Here is a 19,852-nt window from a genome sequence, read left to right as displayed (position 1 = left end):
AAGATATTGAAGCTTCAATTAATCGCTATTGCATTCCGCTGTGTAGCGTTTATCGATATATAACATGATTAAAATCGACTTTTCACATCCCTAAAAGAGCACACATATACGTTTTTACGCACGCATACACAACCTGGGTCTACCTAAAAAGGGGACACTTGGATTTGAAGTCCATCTTGTCAACAGTATGGTTGTCCTTTTTTGACAAACGGCATTTTTAAAAGAGCAAGGAGAGAGAAATGATACTAGTTGCTGCGCCGTCAAAGAGAACAGACAGAGTTGGGGCCTTGCTACTGACCCAAAGAGAATATAATCACTTGTACTGACCTTCCAACAATTGGCAACCTATAAAGCGGTTATTAAAGTGATAACACACTATCGCACCGCACCGCGACCTTGACCAAGAGGAAGAGATATCTGTTTCTCGCTCTCACTTAAGGGTGCGACGCACTAAGGTCGCGGTGCGGTGCGATAGTGTGTTATGGCCATTACATTCACACTTAAAGTGATAACACACTATCGCACCGCACCGCGACGCACCCATAAGTGAGAGCGAGAAAGAGATATCTGTTTCTCGCTCTCACTTATGCGTGCGACGCACCAAGGTCGCGGTGCGGTGCGATGTGCGATAGTGTGTTACCACCATAGAAGGTAGGATCGTATAGAAGTGGTATACGCGTGCCTCCGTGAGGGACAAAACATACGCAAATGCTACACTGTGATTGGTCGAATTTATTTGTTGCCCACCATTATCCATACTAAAAAAAAGGTGGGGAACAAAAAATATGTGAGACTGTGATAAGGACAAACAATAATAGCGCTTTCTCTGCTACTCCTACTGAAAGATACGTAAGACTATCCCGTTCTGTCAGTTATCCCCACCACTCATGCCTAATCCAGTTTAATACTAGATTCATGGTTACCACAGTTACGAACGGATCATGTCGTGTCTGACCCCGGCTACTCACGTAACGATAAATCGTAGCGATAAAACTGTGCAGTCCGATTTGCGCCGTTTTATCTACCGTGTGTATGACAAATCGTTACGATAATCGACAACGATTTGTCATACACACGGCAGATAAAACTGCGCAGTTCGGACTGCACACACGTAGCGATTAAACTGTGCAGTCCGACTGTGCAGATAAATCGAACGTTCCTAGTACCTCCACACTAGGGCTTCCAAATACCGGACTTCTTTCAATACCGGTATTAATACCGAAACTGTCTTCATCAATACCGGGATCCCGGGATCCCGGTATTGACTAAGAATCGCTTAAAATTTTTGAGTTTTATAAAAAAAATGGCTCACTGTAACACCAGATATGTATGTCCTTAGCTTAGGCACTGAATAAATAATAGTACTAGGTACAGAAGACTCACTCTCTAACAAAACGCGTCTGTTACGATCAGGACAGATATGGCCGCTAGGTCACACGCGCGTCTTATGGCTAGCCACCAAAATTGGTGTGGATCGGATGTACTTGTAGCTACCTGTTGCAAAGCGACGAAATCGCGGAGTGAGCCACGCCTGGCTTAGGATATTAAACAATAATCGCCATCTGCAATAATTATCATTTCACCCTCCAGGTTGGCAATCATTTTATCCGCCTTGTTGACTTCACCAGTCACATTTTTAGTTCAACCTAATAAACCAGCCAATAAATATTCAAATTTGGCACCATAAATTCGTGTGCCATACTACAATTCATTTCTTTCTACTTCTTGATAAAATTTTAAGAACTAAGTAATTATATTAATATCATATCCTGAACATCAGAATTCATCACCAAATATTTATCTAACGCATATGCACAGATCTTGTTTCAAGTACCTAAATGATCTTCTTTAATTAAATGGGCAAGTAATCTTCTTGATACAGCCGAATTTGATCATTTTAATGGATTTTAAACGTTATAATCGGCACATTTTCCTTGTTTTAGAAAATACCGGGATCCCGGTATTGCATTAAAAAATACCGGTATTGAAAAATGCGTTTAAACAGACGGGATCCCGGTATTTCGGGATCCCGGGATCCCGGTATTGGAAGCCCTACTCCACACGCCTCCGATATCGGCGTCGATCGTCAGTTCTCCGCAGAAGCTCACGCAAGAAACATGTTATCCATGTCATCAAAGTTAATATGGTAGTTAAATTTTCTAATGTTCCGCGCAACTATCTTTTTTTTTCTGTCATAAGAAACTTCTCCTGATAATAACCAAACAATGTATGACAATGTATATGGGCAGAGAGTGTGGAACTGCATCTTACCGAGCTTCTTGAATAGATTTTCAAAGGAATTACTAAAACTTATACACCGTGTTTTTATTGATTTCCTTTTAACTTCGGGGTATAGTTAAGTACGTTTATAAGAACTAAATGGCATAGTTAATTTTCAAAAAAAAAGATTTTTTTTGTTTTCTTTTTTTTTTTGTTTAAAAAGTAATTAAATGTAGCATATAGCGTTGTTGTAACACGGGCATTACATTTAACTCAACCAAACAATTGAAATCTGTGACATATCAATGTCATTTCGTACATCAATCGACCGAGATTGTACTTAAGTTTAGTAGCAAATGTATGAACTCATTCTAATCACTAATCAATATGTAAGCCGGCCCTAAGGCAAGTGTACACGCTTGTAGAGGCCTTATAGGAAAAAAATAAATTATGGATTATCTCCGAAATGGACTTAATTAGAACATCGGTGTCTTCGAGAAAGTTACTTGATTTAAGCTCAGGAATGCACCCTTGAAATTAACGGAAATAAAAAAAAACACGGTGTAGAAGGACGGACGAATAGACAAGCAAGAAATATTATTAAAAAATACCTAATTAAAATAAGAGGGCAGTCTACCGAAATTTGCAACTGCCATTAGTAGTTTGTGCCAGCATGTAAAGGCCCCAGTACACAATGGGCCATACACGCAGCCGTGCGGTAAAATGAGATAGCAATATCACTTGCTCCTTCTAACGCATAAATGCGTCCCTTGGACTGGCCGGCGATGGCCTATTGTGTACTAGGACCTTAACCAGCATCATGAGCGGGACAGCAATATAATTAAGTGCGCGCGTGGGATAGAGATAGAGTTAGATCAACAAAGGTCTGCAACGCAATATTTTGATAGCGAATTAAATTTATACTAGCAAAAAGCAGAGCTTTGTAAGGGCTCGCGGAGTTTTTCTACCGAAACGTACCGGACCCCGACTTTGATCCAATCTGAGGCTTGTTTCATGTTCGATCGAGTGAGTACGTAATAATTCCGTTAATAACGCAGCTATAAGTGAGAGCAAGAAAGAAATATACTAACCGGACCCCGGTTGCTGTCCGGTACGCCTGTCTGTTACAGCTTTTACTTTGTCCATTAAAAGCGTGTCCAGACGACAAAATCAAATTGCCAATATCATCCATCCACACGTATACAATTTCATAAGCGCTTATTACATCCTACACGGTCGCCCAGTACGTTTTGTAAGGCAGCCAACTGGCTTTCCTACAGAATGTTGGGTCAGCGACCCAATGTCCTTGAATTTATTTTTGCGTTCACACCACACAATTGAGCGAAAAACTATCCCGTCTGGACACCTACTGGCGGTAATCACGCTGCTCCGCACATAAACACACACACACACAGTTCCACTAGGTACAGCCAGGGTTCAGCATCAGCTCTATATTGGGTACTGCTCTTCTAAGTGCTAATTAAGACGTGTCAGATGACCAATACAGCGTGTGCCTATGTTGCACTAAACCTGAGTTCCACTAAGTACAGCCAGGGTTCAGCATCAGGTCTATCCTAGGTACTAATCTCCTAAGTGCTCATCAAGACGAGTCGGATGACCAAAACAGCGTGTGCCTATGTTGCACCAAACCTGAGTTCCAATAGGTACAGCCAGGGTTCAGCATCAGCTTTATCTTGGGTACTACTCTCCTAAGTGCTCATCAAGACGAGTCGGATGACCAAAACAGCGTGTGCCTATGTTGCTACAAACCTGAGTGCCACTAGGTACTGCCAGAGTTCAGCATCAGCTCTATCTTGCGTACTGCTCTCCCAAGTGCTCATCATGATGAGTCGGATGTCCAAAACAGCGTGTGTCTATGTTGCATCAAACCTGAGTTCTACTAGGTACAGCCAGGGTTCAGCATCAGCTCTATCTTGGGTACTGCTCTTCTAAGTGCTCATTAAGACGTGTCAGATGACCAAAACAGCGTGTGCCTGTGTTGCACCAAACCTGAGTTCCACTAGGTACAGCCAGGGTTCAGCATCAGCTCTATCTTGGGTACTACATTCCTATGTACTCATCAATACGAGTTGCATGACCAAAACAGCTTGTGCCTATGTTGCACCAAACCTGAGTTCCAATAGGTTCAGCATCAGCTTTATCTTGGGTACTACTCTCCTAAGTGCTCATCAAGACGAGTCGGATGACCAAAACAGCGTGTGCCTATGTTGTTAAAACCCGAGCTCCACTAGGTACTGTCAGGGTTCAGCATCAGCTATCTTGGGTACTGGTCTACCCAGTGATCATCATGACGAGTGGGATATCCAAAACAGCGTGTTTCTATATATGTTGCATCAAACCCGAGCTCCACTATGTACTACCAGGGTTCAGCATCAGCTCTATCTTGGGTACTATATAGTCTCCTAAGTGCTCATCACGATGAGTCGGATGACCAAAACGTAATGTGCCTTTGTTGCACCAAACCTGAGTTTCACTAGGTACTGCCAGGGTTCTGGGTCATTTTGTTGAACTTCATGCCGACGTTGCAATTGGCGTGCAGTCGGCGTGCAGTTCCTATACAAGTTGCAGTCGGGTTGTAGTCCGTCTGTATCGGCCCTAAGCCCTAAATCACTAAGGCCAAGCGCGCACCACGACTTTTTGTCGCGCGATAATTTAGTCGCAGAAATGTAACGTATGTGTTTATATGGCAGTGCGCGCATATGCGACAAAAAAATCGCAGCGATTTTAAAATTGTGATTTGTCACATTTTTCCGCGACTGCTCGCGACGCGATTGTCGCAAAGTGAATTGCGGCATACGGAGTTGTATGGCCCCGCGCGCACTGCGATAATAAAATCGCACCCGGACCTCAGTCGGCATATCGCTCTCCAAGCGTCAACATGTCGGAACCTGCTGCTGAAGACGCTAGATGTTGACCATTTAATTATGGAAATAGAAGGAGATCACCTTTGTGGTATAAATACTCAAAGTCATACAGCGATCACATATTAAAGACAACGTTTCATGACAAACGACTGGTACGAAATCCATGTTGAGAATGAACAAACCGCGACTTTTTCATCGCAGTGCGCGCAGTGAATTTTCTGCGATATATTACAGCGCGATTCTAAAATCGTGTCGCAAAAACTAAAATCGTGGTGCGCGCTTAGGCTAAGTTTGTATTAATATGCTTATCTTTATTTATAATTTTAGCAGTTCCAAGCAATAGTAACACTAAAACTGTTTCTCGAACTGAAAATACCCGATTTAAGTTTGCTAACACAACATGACTGATTAGTTCATCAGCGTCATGGTATAATAATATACTCCGCCTGGTACTCTATTCCGAGATTCGCGTATGACCTAACTGACACGGGCCGATGTCATCATGCTGTTTACAGGTTCTCAAACTTTAAAATGTGGGAGAATTTTAACCAACGGTGAAAATTATTTTAACGGCATTAATTTTAAGTTATTCATGTAGAAACATAGTAAAATAAAACAAATCTAATGTATTGAATTAAACTTTATTTATCTATACAAGACAAACGTTTGAAAAACTAATTCACAGTTACACAATAATTACCAAGCTTACGACGTGAAAAGTTTGGAAAACACTGCGACTGCTGACACTGAGCGAGAAGGAAATAACAATTAACACGTGTTCGACAAGGATGACGGTTAGGGCATGAAGTTATCTAGATCCGAACTGTCAAATGTGACAGCGCTATCCTGTGTTGCCAGTTATGTAAACAGAATTACCCGAACGTCTGAAATTTCTTTCGTGAATCGGAAGATAATGCTAACGAATAATTAAAAATGACGTGTTATTGTAAAATCTAAGATAAAATACATATAAATGAAAATTATAAAATTATAAAGAAATATTTTAACTTATTAACCATAGGTATAATGTACCCATGTAAAATGTTATGTTGAAATAAAGTGGCAATGTTATTGTGACGTAGGCCCGTGTCACTCTGGGAATAGAAGACCATGTTTTATTAGACCATGATAATGGCGTAAACGCCATCTGTCAGAAAAACAAATAATTGCTTAACATTAGCACGAATGTTAATTTCATCACTTCTCCAACAGATGGCATTAGTAGTAATACAAAGTGTTATTTATTCCTTTTTTTTTTTTTAAGTTTATAAAATGATATTTTTATGTTTGATAACACATCTAGACATGAATTTGAATTACTATGTTAAATCTCAAACCTAACAGTGCAGTAGTTTTTCCGTAAAGTGTACCACAAGAATGCATGGATTGTCGAATAGTGATAGGGCTCGCTTCGCTCGCCCTAATAATATTTATATAATGGCAATGTTTTTTAGCAGTCAATAAACGTCAACGTCATTCACTATGGTATGTGTTTGTCAAAATCGTTTAAATATTCGTTGTATTTTGTGATGAACGGGAAAAACATTAAAACACGGTGAAACCTTACAAAACCGGCGTGCGGGAGTTACTTTTCCGCATGACGAATAATTTTACACTAGTAAAAAATCAGCACGAGGCGATTCAAGCTCAAAAACGACAATGTTTACAAAATTTGGAGTTGATGACGGGTAAGTGGACGGGTAAAATCTTAATACTTACTTGCGAAATACTTGCACCATAAGCAGGGGTGCAAAACTCCTGACTTCGGCCAAACTCGGCTCCGCTCGGCTCAGCATTGCTCCGAGCAATTTTTAGGGTTGGCACCACTTGACTTCCTTTTGCGTGCACGACCACAGATAAGATAATCACTTGAATTTTGACAACCCTAAATAGCCGAAAGGGATAGTGCCATATATTAGAAAGGGATAGCATGATTCGCCCCTGAACCGCTGTCAAACTTCGGGTTTGTAGGAAGTTTCCTTTCTGTACGGTAGTACTATTATTTATTCTGTGCCATAAGTAGATTAATATAATATTGATTTAGACTAAGCTTTCACGTTTCGTTTCACAACAAATTGATTGAAATTTATATAGGCATACTACCTTATGAACTTTTATTTTTTTAACATTTTTGTTGTCACATACTGATTTTTAAAAACTACTTTTTATCGTGCTGCCTTAGAGTGCTGCAGGCATTCTTTGGTCTGACTCTAGGAGCAGGCGGGTCAATTTACGTAATTGCTTGTGCTTAAAAGCGTCTTTTCTTTGCATTATCCCACTTTATCGTAAGAACAGAAAAATGTACGACAACGAGTTTGTTTAAGCGACATCTAGCGACAAAACGAATGCATACGCAGCCAGCCTAGAGCGTTCAGAACCTGTACCCCTCATTTCCATTGCCTGTGTTCATTCCCTCTTTCTTTGATAGCATTTCTCGTCGATAGATGACGCGATTGAAGCATATTTAAACTAATAGCACAGAATAAATAATAGTACTACCGTACAGAAAGGAAACTTCCTACAAACCCGAAGTTTGACAGCGGTTCAGGGGCGAATCATTCTATCCCTTTCTAATATATGGCACTATCCCTTTCGGCTATTTAGGGTTGTCAAAATTCAAGTGATTATCTTATCTGTGGTCGTGCACGCAAAAGGAAGTCAAGTGGTGCTAACCCTAAAAATTGCTCGGAGCAATGCTGAGCCGAGCGGAGCCGAGTTTGGCCGAAGTCAGGAGTTTCGCACCCCTGCTAATAGGTACCCTGGAACCAACTGGAACTAAAAACGATGAAAGCGTGCGGCGTGGCAAAAAGTAAACTTTTATGGGCGAAAGGTTCATACATTGGCATAGGTATTTTAGGGTTAACACTTCAATGCATGATTCGTTTTTTATTCGTGAAATTAAATCAGGATAATGTTAGTTGATCTCTAGATTAAGGTAAAAATACCTATTTAAGATAAGATAAACAGAATAGGTATATCTATTTTTTTATATGATGGAAATATCCATCATTATGCAAAATCAAGTCTTAAGGGGCTCCCCCACGCCAATGACCTTCGCTCTGAATCCCTTAGTTTTCTAATGTTTTTTTGTAGCTTAACATATTAACAGCGACGGCTTTAAGCAAATAGTAACCCATATTTACTTCAAAGTTCATTGTCTTCGAGATATTTGGCATCAAAACTAAACAATTTTAGGCCAAAAACTGATTTCTGGCCATGGTTTTATGGGTGGCTTTTGTGTTAATTAGTTTAAAATTAAAATCCTTGACACGTTTTTCGATGTGTTTAAGACGAACCCGAATATGTATGTAGATTTCGTATATTTAAAATCCTTCACAGCAATCTAGTTACGAAAAAAGTATTTTTTTTACACAATGTTTAAACAAATAATAAAAAATAAGTATTCATTTCTTTCAAAATCCGGTAGACAAGAATGGAGATAAAAGATTGAAGAACTGATAGCCGTTTGTCTTATAAATCTATCTGTAGAGTCTGTGCGGAAAGGGGAGCCCATATTTTTTTTTTCTATGACTCTTCTCTTTTCGCACAGACCCTAGTGCAAATGTAGGAGATACGATTCAAAACTTCTCAAAAATAAATGAAAACCTCAGGTAGCCCCTTAAACTTAGTATGTGCAACGTATATTAATGTTCGAATTAGGCCGAGAGTTACTAACTTAATCCAGTTTATGTTTTTATGTACGTTCATTGTTAGTATACATATTATGAAATTAATAAATCTAAATCTATAGAAATTAGACTTCAGCAGCGTTACTAATGTTACATACAACGGCAACATGCTACAGATGCTACGCGCTACGGCGTAGCACAGCTGATCGCTTTATGCAGACAGTAGGTCAATTCGAACTTGCATTTTGATATAAAATTAATGTCATTTTATTAGCAATCGCTTGTGAATTCCGCTCGTAGGTACTTGTGCAATGCAGCCTACATGTATTGGCGGGAGCGGACGCACGGGCAAATGATAACAAAATGACACTATTTTGACATCAAAGTTTTGAATTGTCCTCCAGGAGGTAAGGCCGATTATGATTTGACAATTATATTTTAAAGTTTGATAGTTTTGTTATGATACGACCTTATCATACATTTCGCACGCACGTTAAGATATTATGTAATTTGGAAACTTTTTTACCCACTTCTAATAAACGTATGTATACCTACATGGCGTCCCACGGCTATGCCACATGGAGGGAAAGTACCTTGAATATTGTAGATGGAACATTTTACTGGAAGAAGACATTATTTTAATTTGAAAAACAATTTAAATTGCATTCATAGATTTTTAAATAATTACATGGATGAACCGGAAATCGAACCCGCTACACGAGAAAAAAAATTACCCTGTAGCTTAATCATACCGATCGAAAGGTTTCATCATAAGGATTATTTTTTGCTAAATAATATAGTGTCAGAAATAAAAGGAAGACCATGAATTTTAACATTTGATGTGAAATTTTGTTCAGAAAAATGAAAAGCTGACATGATAAAAAATAAGCCGTGGGACGCCCTGTATATGTTCACAGAGGGGCTACCGCGAAAACCGAAATTCGGAAATTGCGGGGATCTTTCTCTTTTACTCCAATGAAGGCGTAATTAGAGAACAGACAGACAAAACTTGACAGAGAAAAATGCCCGCAATTTGCGAACTTCGATTTTCGCGTTTATAGCCCAGTTGGGACAAACTACTAGCAAAAAGAATAGATAGTATAGAGGGGTCCTGTCATTGTAAATTTTGTAGTCACTGTAAATTTACTGCCATCTATCGACACACGACTAAAACTCAAAATGAAAACGCATAAAGTTATCAAATAATGTATATATATGTATAAATGATTTTATTATTTTTATATCATTTTGATCCATGTTCATTCACTGATATCTATGTGTTAAAATTGTTAAATATGAAACGGTGTCGTCACGCCATCTAGCTGAGGATAGGCTAAAGGTGTTTGCGACATCTATTCGAGAATGACTTTTACTTGAATTCCGAGGCACGTTTTTTCCTTAGACTTTATACGTCTTTTGCTACTAGTATACCACTTATCAAAAGTAATCCATAATGAAACATTAAAAAAATATTGATTAAACCACTGTATAAAATTTTAAAATAAAATTATTACAATGCTCTTGTACTTTGGATATATTTAGCCGCATTAATAATAAAACGATTAAAAACTTTTTCAAGAAAACGTACCCAAGAGCTTTATTTACTTATTGTCATTAGTAAAGTACTTTTAATAAACTCGTGGCTAAATGGGAATCTTTTCGTTGAAAGCTCCAAATTAATTTTCAACTTTTGTTTCAAAGCATTGGCATTCATTAGACTTCAACTGTGGAAGTTTTTGCGTTGCTGTGTATTCAATTATATGTAACAAACTTAGTAAGCACCAGTAATGAGAATTTAAAGTAGTAAAAAATTAAAAAAATCCATTGAGTAGATTTATAGTGTACCTGTCAGATACTTACATGATTATTTAATTGCACAAACGGGTGTCGTGCCGTGGACAATAAACATTAAACTTTAACGGGTAGCTGCAATTTCTTTGTCTACCCCAAACATTTTTATAAACTAATTTCGGGTAGTTTAGTGGTGTTTTATTAATATCTCTGTTGACATTTGTTGGGACGTCAGTCTTTCCGTGACCACAGCTGGTGCAACTCAGCTGAAACGTCGGAATTAAAGGTAAAAACAATGAAATTATATCGCGGTAGACCCGTTTGTGCAATTAAATATGTGTACAAAACGCGAGAGTTCAAAGTGTTATACTTACATGTTGTGTCAGTCTCAGTCAATACGCTAAAAATTGTATTTATAAATAACAGAGTGTGTTCGGAAAGAGAAGAGTCGTGGAATGTATTGGGCCCCATACATTCCACGATTATTCTCTTTCCGAACAGACTCTATGAAATGTGACTGTTAAACATTTCAAGAGGCAGAGTATAGATGATAAGTTGATAACGACTCTGCATATACTGAGCTACTATTATTGCGCTGGAGTTGGTGAGGATGAGAAAGCCTATAATTGTGACCGTTTTATTTATTTAAACTTTATTGTACAAAACAACAACTTAATGCGTTTTCAGCACGATTAAAATGTATAATCTTTTGTCTTGGACAATTTCTCGACTTTCCTGTTTTATTCTGGTCACCGGAGAAAGCCTCTTATTGCTAACTAGCGACCCGCCCCGGCTTCGCATGGATTAACAAAACCTTCACCTAAACCTTCCTCAAGAATCACTCTATTGGTAGGTGGATAGGTGAAAATCCGTTGAGTAGTTTTTGAGTTTATCGCGAACATACAAACGCACAAACAGACAGACGCAGCGGGGGACTTTGTTTTATAAGGTGTAGTGATATATTTTTTTTTAATGTACTCATGTATATTATTGGCTGAAAATATTCAGAGGTGCTCTAACGCCAAATAGCCTCACGTAGAGAGCAGAAGAGGCAATAAAGAAAGAGCAGTGTTCGAGTGGATGTCATCTGGCATGCCGCGCCTTCCGGGCATTCCTAATCCGCCAACTGTAGCTGCGAGGAATTTCAAATTTGAACCGTGGATGAAGTGCATTATACGCCGGCGCTAGTACCGCTGCACGCGATGGTGTAACAAGACGTTTACAACCAATTTATTGTTGCAAATAGCTTGCGGAATTCTGCATTGTTATTCCTTGGTTCATGTTTTGTTGAAGTTTGAGTACAAATTAATTGAGCACATTACAAAATATTGTTAAATCCGCAATGTGTTTGTCCTCTGTCATAGTTTTTAGATTGAGAAAATACATTAGTATTAAATTAAGTAAACATAATGAAATGAAATCAAATCAAAAACGAAACATGTTTATTTACAGAAACTTTTGGCCCACTGATAATGGCACCTTTAAACTAGCATATAATTATAACATTACAAAATATATCTTAACACATTCAACACCAAGAACCCGACTGTCGGGTACACTGTTCGTAGCGACTACGCGCTACATACGACAAAACCGTGGCTACGCGCTACGAGCGTAACCCGTAGCACTTAGTGGTATTGAATGTGTTAAAACTAAAATGTAACCCCGTAGTGTCAGGGAGCCGGAATTTGACACCCTTCGGCCAAAACTCGCCTCCTTAGTGAAGGTAGCTGTAGCTACCTCGTCTAGAGACGTTCAGTTGGAATGCTAACCACAAATGAATTAAAATTCACAGTGGTTCGAGATTCCAACATCGCTATCTTCAGGACGAATCGGGACTTGACTAGTACAATACTTTACGATGTCCTCGACCTTCGTAAGGTAGTGTAAACGGGATGCGGGGTGTTGCAGGACGCAGCAAATGGTTGGGTCCAGAGGGTGCGGTACTGCACTGATTCTCGACGAGCTGGCTTCTTTCTCGTCTCCACTTTTTTGAAACCACCTCTGTCACATCGCGATTCCCTTAAAGGCGGCTGTGATTGATCCTTGTGAACAGGTTCACGAAAGCTCACCCCCGACATGTACCGAGAACCAGTTTAGTACTGAAGACCACCGTGAAAGTAATCTAAGTAAGTAATAATATTGATAACTTACAGCCTGTGTCCCTCTCTAATCATACGGTTAGAAATAGACGGGCAGTGTATCTCGCGCGCGAGATACTTAACTATCGTGAGTCGTGACGTTCCGGTGCTAAGCGCACTGGAACCAAAATAGTACGTACTTTTCGCTACTCGCACTAGGGAACAATCTGGGGGCACGGCAGTGCCCCCGCCAAGTCGAGCAAAATAAAGACGCACGGCCGTACCATCCTTTTCCCGAAGCGATTCAGGCGATTTTCGACGTTTGAATATTACGAGTAGGTACTTCTCCTTCTTTTCATGTCGATAGTTTCAGACTGTTGACTATTGACAGCGAGTGGTCGATTAGGATGAGTTTGCGTGAAGATTCCTTAATTTTCAAAAAGTAAGAATACCTCGTAAACTAGGCGTACTTCGCCTAAAAGTTATGTAACTTTTTTACTCCAATTTAGCAGAGAAACCTATGGGTAGTCAAAACTATCCGTGGTCCTATACGCCTCCGAGCCGGATACGATACCTTTTTCAAAAATTTACAACCAATTTCGTCATACAGTAAAAATGTTATATTATATACGAAAAGGATACTATAATAAGAATTATTTCGCAGACAAGTTTCCTACCAAATTGTCCTACCTAGTAAAGTAAAATTGCATTTAATAATTGCGGGGAAATTACAAATAATGACAAAACATTTTCCATTCCCATTTATTACCGTCAGCGAACAAAATAAAATCGAACGCACTATACTCCAGCAAGCATTAATTTGAGAGAATGAAAGACCACAAAATGAAAGGCATTGCTTCGGTTTCGGATGTACTTAACATCTGAGCCCTTTGGCAGCGCTTGGTTAATTATTGGGCGCACGGACCGGGATTTGGGGAAATTGCAGTGTAAACATATCAGTTTCCGAGCCTGCTGTAATCTAGGGAAAGGCAACATCAAAAATACAATGCAGTAGGTATTGCTGCGAGCTTTGCCGGGCTACCCTCAACTTAGAATAAGTAGTATAGGGCGAAACTAAAAGGACGGCGGATAAAATGACTATCATGCTTTATTCTTAAGGGGCCCACTGATTAACAGTCCGCCGGCCGGTATCGGCCTGTCAGTTGTTCGGAACTGTCAAAATTTTGTTCTAACTGACAGGCCGATACCGTTCGGCGGACTGTTAATCAGTGGGCCACTTTACCTCTGCCTCATATTATCGAATTCAAGCGCGTTTATCTATTGCGTATGTTTATATTTACTTCTAAGGCCTAATACCCATATCATAAGGCTTGCATATTTAATAGAAACCCACCAGTATAAAGTTAATAGGCATATAAAATTACTATAGGTATCATTGTCGGTGCTATTTTAAAATGGAATTTTTTTAATCTTGATATCCCAACAGCCCTAACGACACCCCACGTTAACAATGAATGCCAACGCGGCACCACTTAAAATTTTATGAAAGAAAATATGTAGAAGGCGTTTTGTCCTCGGATGTTATTCCAATCGCTAAGCGAACGCAGCTCGCAGGCGAGTCAAAACGCTTAAGTCAACTAGAATAATATACCTAACTGCGCTCTTATATGTAGGACACCGCTAATAAAATTGATAAATTACAAAAAACCTACCAATATTCACTTAGTTACTTGTTACTCACCGTTATTGACTTAGTTACTTGTGTTATTTCAGAATTATTTTGAAAACACGGCGATTTTTCGGTCAAGCGTAATCAAAGCAATCAAACGACTACTATTAAACTACGATTAGGTCCGATTTAGTACGTACAGATTTTTGGTGCAATTGTTACATTAATGATAGTTTTGGAAATTTTTAAGATTTGAAGAAATTTTTAATTATGATTCAACACCTTCCGTTCCATCTACTTACATTAACGTTGTCTTGAAATGTTGCATCCAGATTAACTATGTGAGCGTGAGCCACCTGTACGGCTACCACTTGTTTTGACATTTACATATTAGCTCGCGTCTATGTAAATTACTTTCTATACATCGCGCTTGCACTAATATGCGAGTCCAGTAAAGTAGTAAAGTAAGTTATGTACTTAGATGTGAGTGAATATGTTAATGTCAAAACTGGTGATAGTGGTAGTGAGCGTTGGACTCGCACTCGCTCCGTAACGAATAATACACGGTCTGAAAGGCGGATTCGTCGTCGGAATCTCGACGGCTGGTTTAATTAGCCGCCGTAATGAATGTCGGGGCACGTACGCCTGTAAACGCCGCCCATTACCTGCATAATTCACGCAACGATAACAATGGCCGACGCCGACACCTCACCGTGCGAATTGCAAACAATGATCCCACTCTGAATTCATTTTTCCGAAATTTCTTGAAGTAATCCTTTTGAAAATACGAACGTTATACTTATACACGGTATTTTTTTTAACTCCGTTAACTTCGGGGTATGGCTAAGGAAATGCACCCTTGAAATTAACGGACTTTAAAGAATCACCGTGAATAAATAAATACTTACACTTGCCCTCGTAATCCAGTAACTTTGTCGAATTTTGTAACCTGGGCCCGTAGCCAAATTACATTCGCTCCTTATCGATTCGATCTCTACGTTCGCGAGCGACTGGTCGATAATGTTTATAATAACCTAGCCAAGAGGCAATCTTTTTAGTTTTCGCTCATTCTATGCGCCAAGTCGGTAAAAATTAATTTTTGTCTGTGGTTCTCGTTCAAAACCGTCAAGAAACATCATCTGTCAGCTGTCAAGAGTGTCAAGTGAACAGCGAATCTAATTTTGGAGAAAATAATTGTTTTATCGGTAAGCAAATTAAATATGTTGGTATTTGTTTAACTTAGATTATCACAATTTCGTGATAAGATAACTCTATATAGTGTAATATTTGAAGAGTGCGTTGTTAATTGCATATAATTTGGACCTAAAGTTTAACAATTTCAGACAGCCGTCGTCCCCGCAGCCCCAACCAAGGCGGCGACGCAGCCAGAGCGGGCAAGAGCGGCTCCGCGGGCTCTTCTTCCAAGTTGGCACGTACAGTCAGAGCTGCCGCTGCAATGACGCCTTCATGGCAGTTACCAGTGCTAAGGACGTGCACTGCTGGCTTACTTGACCAGAAGAGACAATACTTTAAGCGTTAGTATTGATTCAAACCGTGAAGTGAAATTGTGGACAGGTTTGCCCGAATCAGTGTAACCTCAGTGAATTCATTTACTTCATAGACTTCAAACATTTTCGAAATTAACAAAAGTCAAGCGGACATTGAATACATAGATGTTATGCATTAGATTTATCTATTAAGATCGCCGAGGACAGGAACACTTGGAAAAGCATGGTACATCGCGCAGGAAACTCTTCAAACTAGACACGACCTTCAGCAATGAAGACGCCGACTAAGAAGATGCATTAGATAAGATAAAAACTGCCTGTGAAACCAAAACTAATAAATCATATTGTTACTTAATATTATTTTTTTATTACCTACCTGTCTTTGATTTTTGTTTACTCAGTAATAGAAATACCTAAGTGAGTGAGGCGTTAAGGGGTCATCCATTAATTACGTCACACGAATTTCTAGGTTTTTTTACCCCTCCCCCCCCCCCCCTTGTCACATTTGGTCACATTTGGCAAACCCCTCCCCCCTAGTGTGACGTCACATTTTTTCTACGAAATCGCCAAATCGAATTAAGTAAGTACCTAAGTATTATTAATATTTTATCAAAATATTTTTGACGATATAAATATTAGTAATTTTATAACCCAAAACTGCTTAGGAAAGAAAATTTAAAGAATAAAAACGATTATCGTTTTAAAAACTTGTTATTTAAATGTACAGCGAATAAAATAATTTAAAAAAAAAAATCGGTTACTGATGAAGTTAAAGTGACGTCACAAAGTTTGTGTCTCCCCCCTCCCCCATGTCACAATATGTCACATTTTCTTGACCCCCTCCCTCCCCCTAAACGTGTGACGTAATTAATGGATGACCCCTAAAAATGAATTAAACACATCTTTATTATTTATATTCAATGGAAATTTGGGAAGGTAATCTCACCCGCTAAGCTACTGGCTGTTCATATTTAACCTTTTGTATGCTCCTGTCAAAAAATTGTAATTTATATATCAATCATAATTGAATAAAATAAAATAAATAAATAAATAAATATTGGGGACATCTTACACAGATCAACCTAGCCCCAAACTAACCAAAGCTTGTACTATGGGTGCTAGGCGACGATACACATACTTATATAGACAAATACAAACTTATATACATAGAAAACACCCATAACTCAGGAACAAATAAATGCCCTTACTGGGATTCGAACCCAGGACCATCGGCTTAGCAGGCAGGGTCACTACTCACTAGGCCAGACCGGTCGTTTTACAAAGACAACTTTTAAAAATTAATGCATTTTTTAAAGTTGAATATAGGTAAGTACATGGGAGCAGATCTGCTCCTAAGCATACCAAAAGTTAAGGTGGTAACCACCATAAATAAATGACACAATGATTGGGTTAAAAAGTTAATTTATTTTATTGAAAATCTATTAATGAAAGATGCAGCAGGTATTTTTTGCCAGCAGCATGAAATCAGTAGCCAAGCATTCTTTTCTTGTTTGTACATATATTATGTACAGTGTATTAAAATAGTAAAACAACACTCAATATATTTTTGTGGTTGTACATGTGACATAGTTTCTTCCCTTGACCCTGACTTTGGAGCACCATAAAGTATTGGTTCATATGCCAAGGCTGCAATGAATATCCAAGTCACCTGAAACAAAATGAATGCTTAGTTTTTCAACAAACTCTGTAACATTTGGTTATAATACTTATTCTCTACCAGTCATATGACAAAAAAAAAACTAAATGTTTTGTGTAAGTACATGTTATGATTATTTTTATATAGTGTGTAGGTACAGTCAGCTGCAGAGAAAAGGTACCACCACTACATAGAAGTTTGTATGCAGGGGTGGGACCTTTTCTCTGCAGCTGACTGTATCTGCGCCTGTCAAAAGAAGTCATATACAATGTTTCATAATATGAAAAAGTTTCATTAATATGGTTGATAATGTATATGTATGACAACAGCCCGTCTGGCCTAGTTGGTAGTGACTAGTGACCCTGCCGGTTAAGCTGATAATCCTGAGTTTGAATCCCCGGTAAGGAAATTTGTTTGTGTAATGAGCACAGATATTTTGTACCCGAGTCATGGGTGTTGTCTATGTATTTAAGTATAGTTTGTCAAAGGACTGTCTCATTTCAAACAAAGACAGAGAGAATCATACTAGCTTTGTCATATACCAGTACTAGCACCCAAAAGATAAGTATGAGTATAGTTTTCCTGGTTCTTACTGACTGACAAATTGGTTTGACCATCTATATATAGTTATCTAAGTACCCTAAGTACCCACAACACAAGTCTTCTTGAGCTTACTGTAGAGTCCGACTAGAAATTGTAGAAATTAAAAAGTAGCAACACTGTAGTCTCATCCCTTTCAAATCAATTTAAGAAAATGGGATGACACTACAATATTGCTAGTTGTTAGTGACCTTGCCTATGAAGGTGATGGTTTTGCTTCCCGGGAAGGGCATTTATTTGTGTGAAGAACTTTTGTTCCCGAGTCTTTATCTATATTTGTAAAGCCTTTTCCTATATACCTTTGCCTTTACACATTCAATTCACTTTCCTATTCAAAAACAAGTGCTTGCCATTGCGCATATGGGTACCAAATTTAATCTACACCGTTCATCGGTTTATATTTGATGACGTAACAGGAACACATTAGTTATTTTAGCATTAATAACATATTTTATATACTTATTAGTAGGTATAGTAGGGATAAGTTATTGACTCACTCTTACCTTTGTAGGGACATTGTTTCGTGTTGCATTTGTGGGTGCATAATCCATTTTTCCATGACACTGTCACTATAGATAGGTAGATATTCAGCGCCTAGGTCACATTGGATCCTTTGGGTGAAATGCTGCGTACGGCCCACAATCCTTTGATCGTAGCATACATGATAAGATCACCAGCTAAGGGCAGTCCTTTCCTAAGCAGTTTCAAGTTTCAATAGAGGCGATTTTTCAGACGGCGCCTGCGTCTAAGCGACACTTCCGCGTTGTTCGCCGCCCACAATAATGTTGAAGTATGCTTTTTATTACAAATTCTAATTTACAAACACTATTATTCGGTATTTTCTTGTGCTTCGGTAAGTTATCTGCAAGGGGATAGCTCGCGCTACGTATCGACACCTAGGAGGCGATAACGCTTGTCAAAAGTGTCACTTGGCTAGACAATGTATGACAGATGTCGAATCCCGGTAACGAAAGTTTTGCGTTTCGTTACAACATTGCAACTTGGCTAACATTTTTGTATTCGTTAATATTTTTCGACAGACTCATCTACGGTACCTGTCATTCCCATACATTTTTTATCGATTCGTTAGCGATATCTTTTTTCGAAATGCGTTTTGGCTAGGCCCCCTGGCTCTTTTGCGTCAAATCTGGTAGTTCTGATTTTTTGCAGACTTATTTATGATGTTGGCCCAATGAATAACACAAGTTTGTGACTTCGAGCGCCGAACGCAACTTTGTCAAATATCGAAAAACCCGCGAAAATTTCGATTTTCTTTTAGATTTGGGCGATTATAACCCTAATAAAGGACTAGTTTTTGATAGTGCCTTTTCAGGGCGTTTTTAAAGTGGACTAGATTGGCTACAGTACGAGACTAGAATTGTCTCTTTTAATTTAAAAATTAAAATTAAATTATTTACGCCAAATTCAGCTTGGTTTTTGAGATATGTATTTCTATTTTTGTTTAAACAAGTTGTAATGAAAGTCCAGTACACACATAATACATTTATGATTGCGACGTTGCATGACTTACACATTTGTTTGCAAAAGTCTAATCCCGTTCGGTCACTATCATTGTTTACCTACATGTCAACGTCCGCTTATTTTTCTCCCAAGATGAAAAAAAAACAATAAATATGAAGAATCTTTCTCAAATCAACTGGACCATTTCAATTAATAGACTATGTCATTTTAATTTTAATTTTTAGGTATACTTATATAATATATAAAATATATTATCCCGTTCTGGTTTTTCAATTTTATATATATGATTTTAATTACAATAAGAATAAATTATAATATTATTTTACTTTCAAAAACAGAATAAAATCTTTTAAATGTGTCCTGACTGAA

The 19,852-nt window shown here is 38.5% G+C and overlaps 1 long non-coding RNA gene across 1 annotated transcript in view; it reads right to left on the bottom strand.

Moving 5' to 3' along the window:
* LOC134805529 (uncharacterized) overlaps positions 1–19,852 on the bottom strand; it is a 71,672-nt gene that overhangs the window by 10,670 nt on the left and 41,150 nt on the right. The gene's annotated exons all lie outside the window — the stretch shown is intronic.

The sequence above is a fragment of the Cydia splendana genome, chromosome 2, assembly GCF_910591565.1.
Source record: "Cydia splendana chromosome 2, ilCydSple1.2, whole genome shotgun sequence".
Lineage (NCBI taxonomy): Eukaryota > Metazoa > Arthropoda > Insecta > Lepidoptera > Tortricidae > Cydia > Cydia splendana.
Note: the sequence above shows the minus strand (reverse complement) of the source record. Positions and strands in the feature narration are given on the sequence as shown.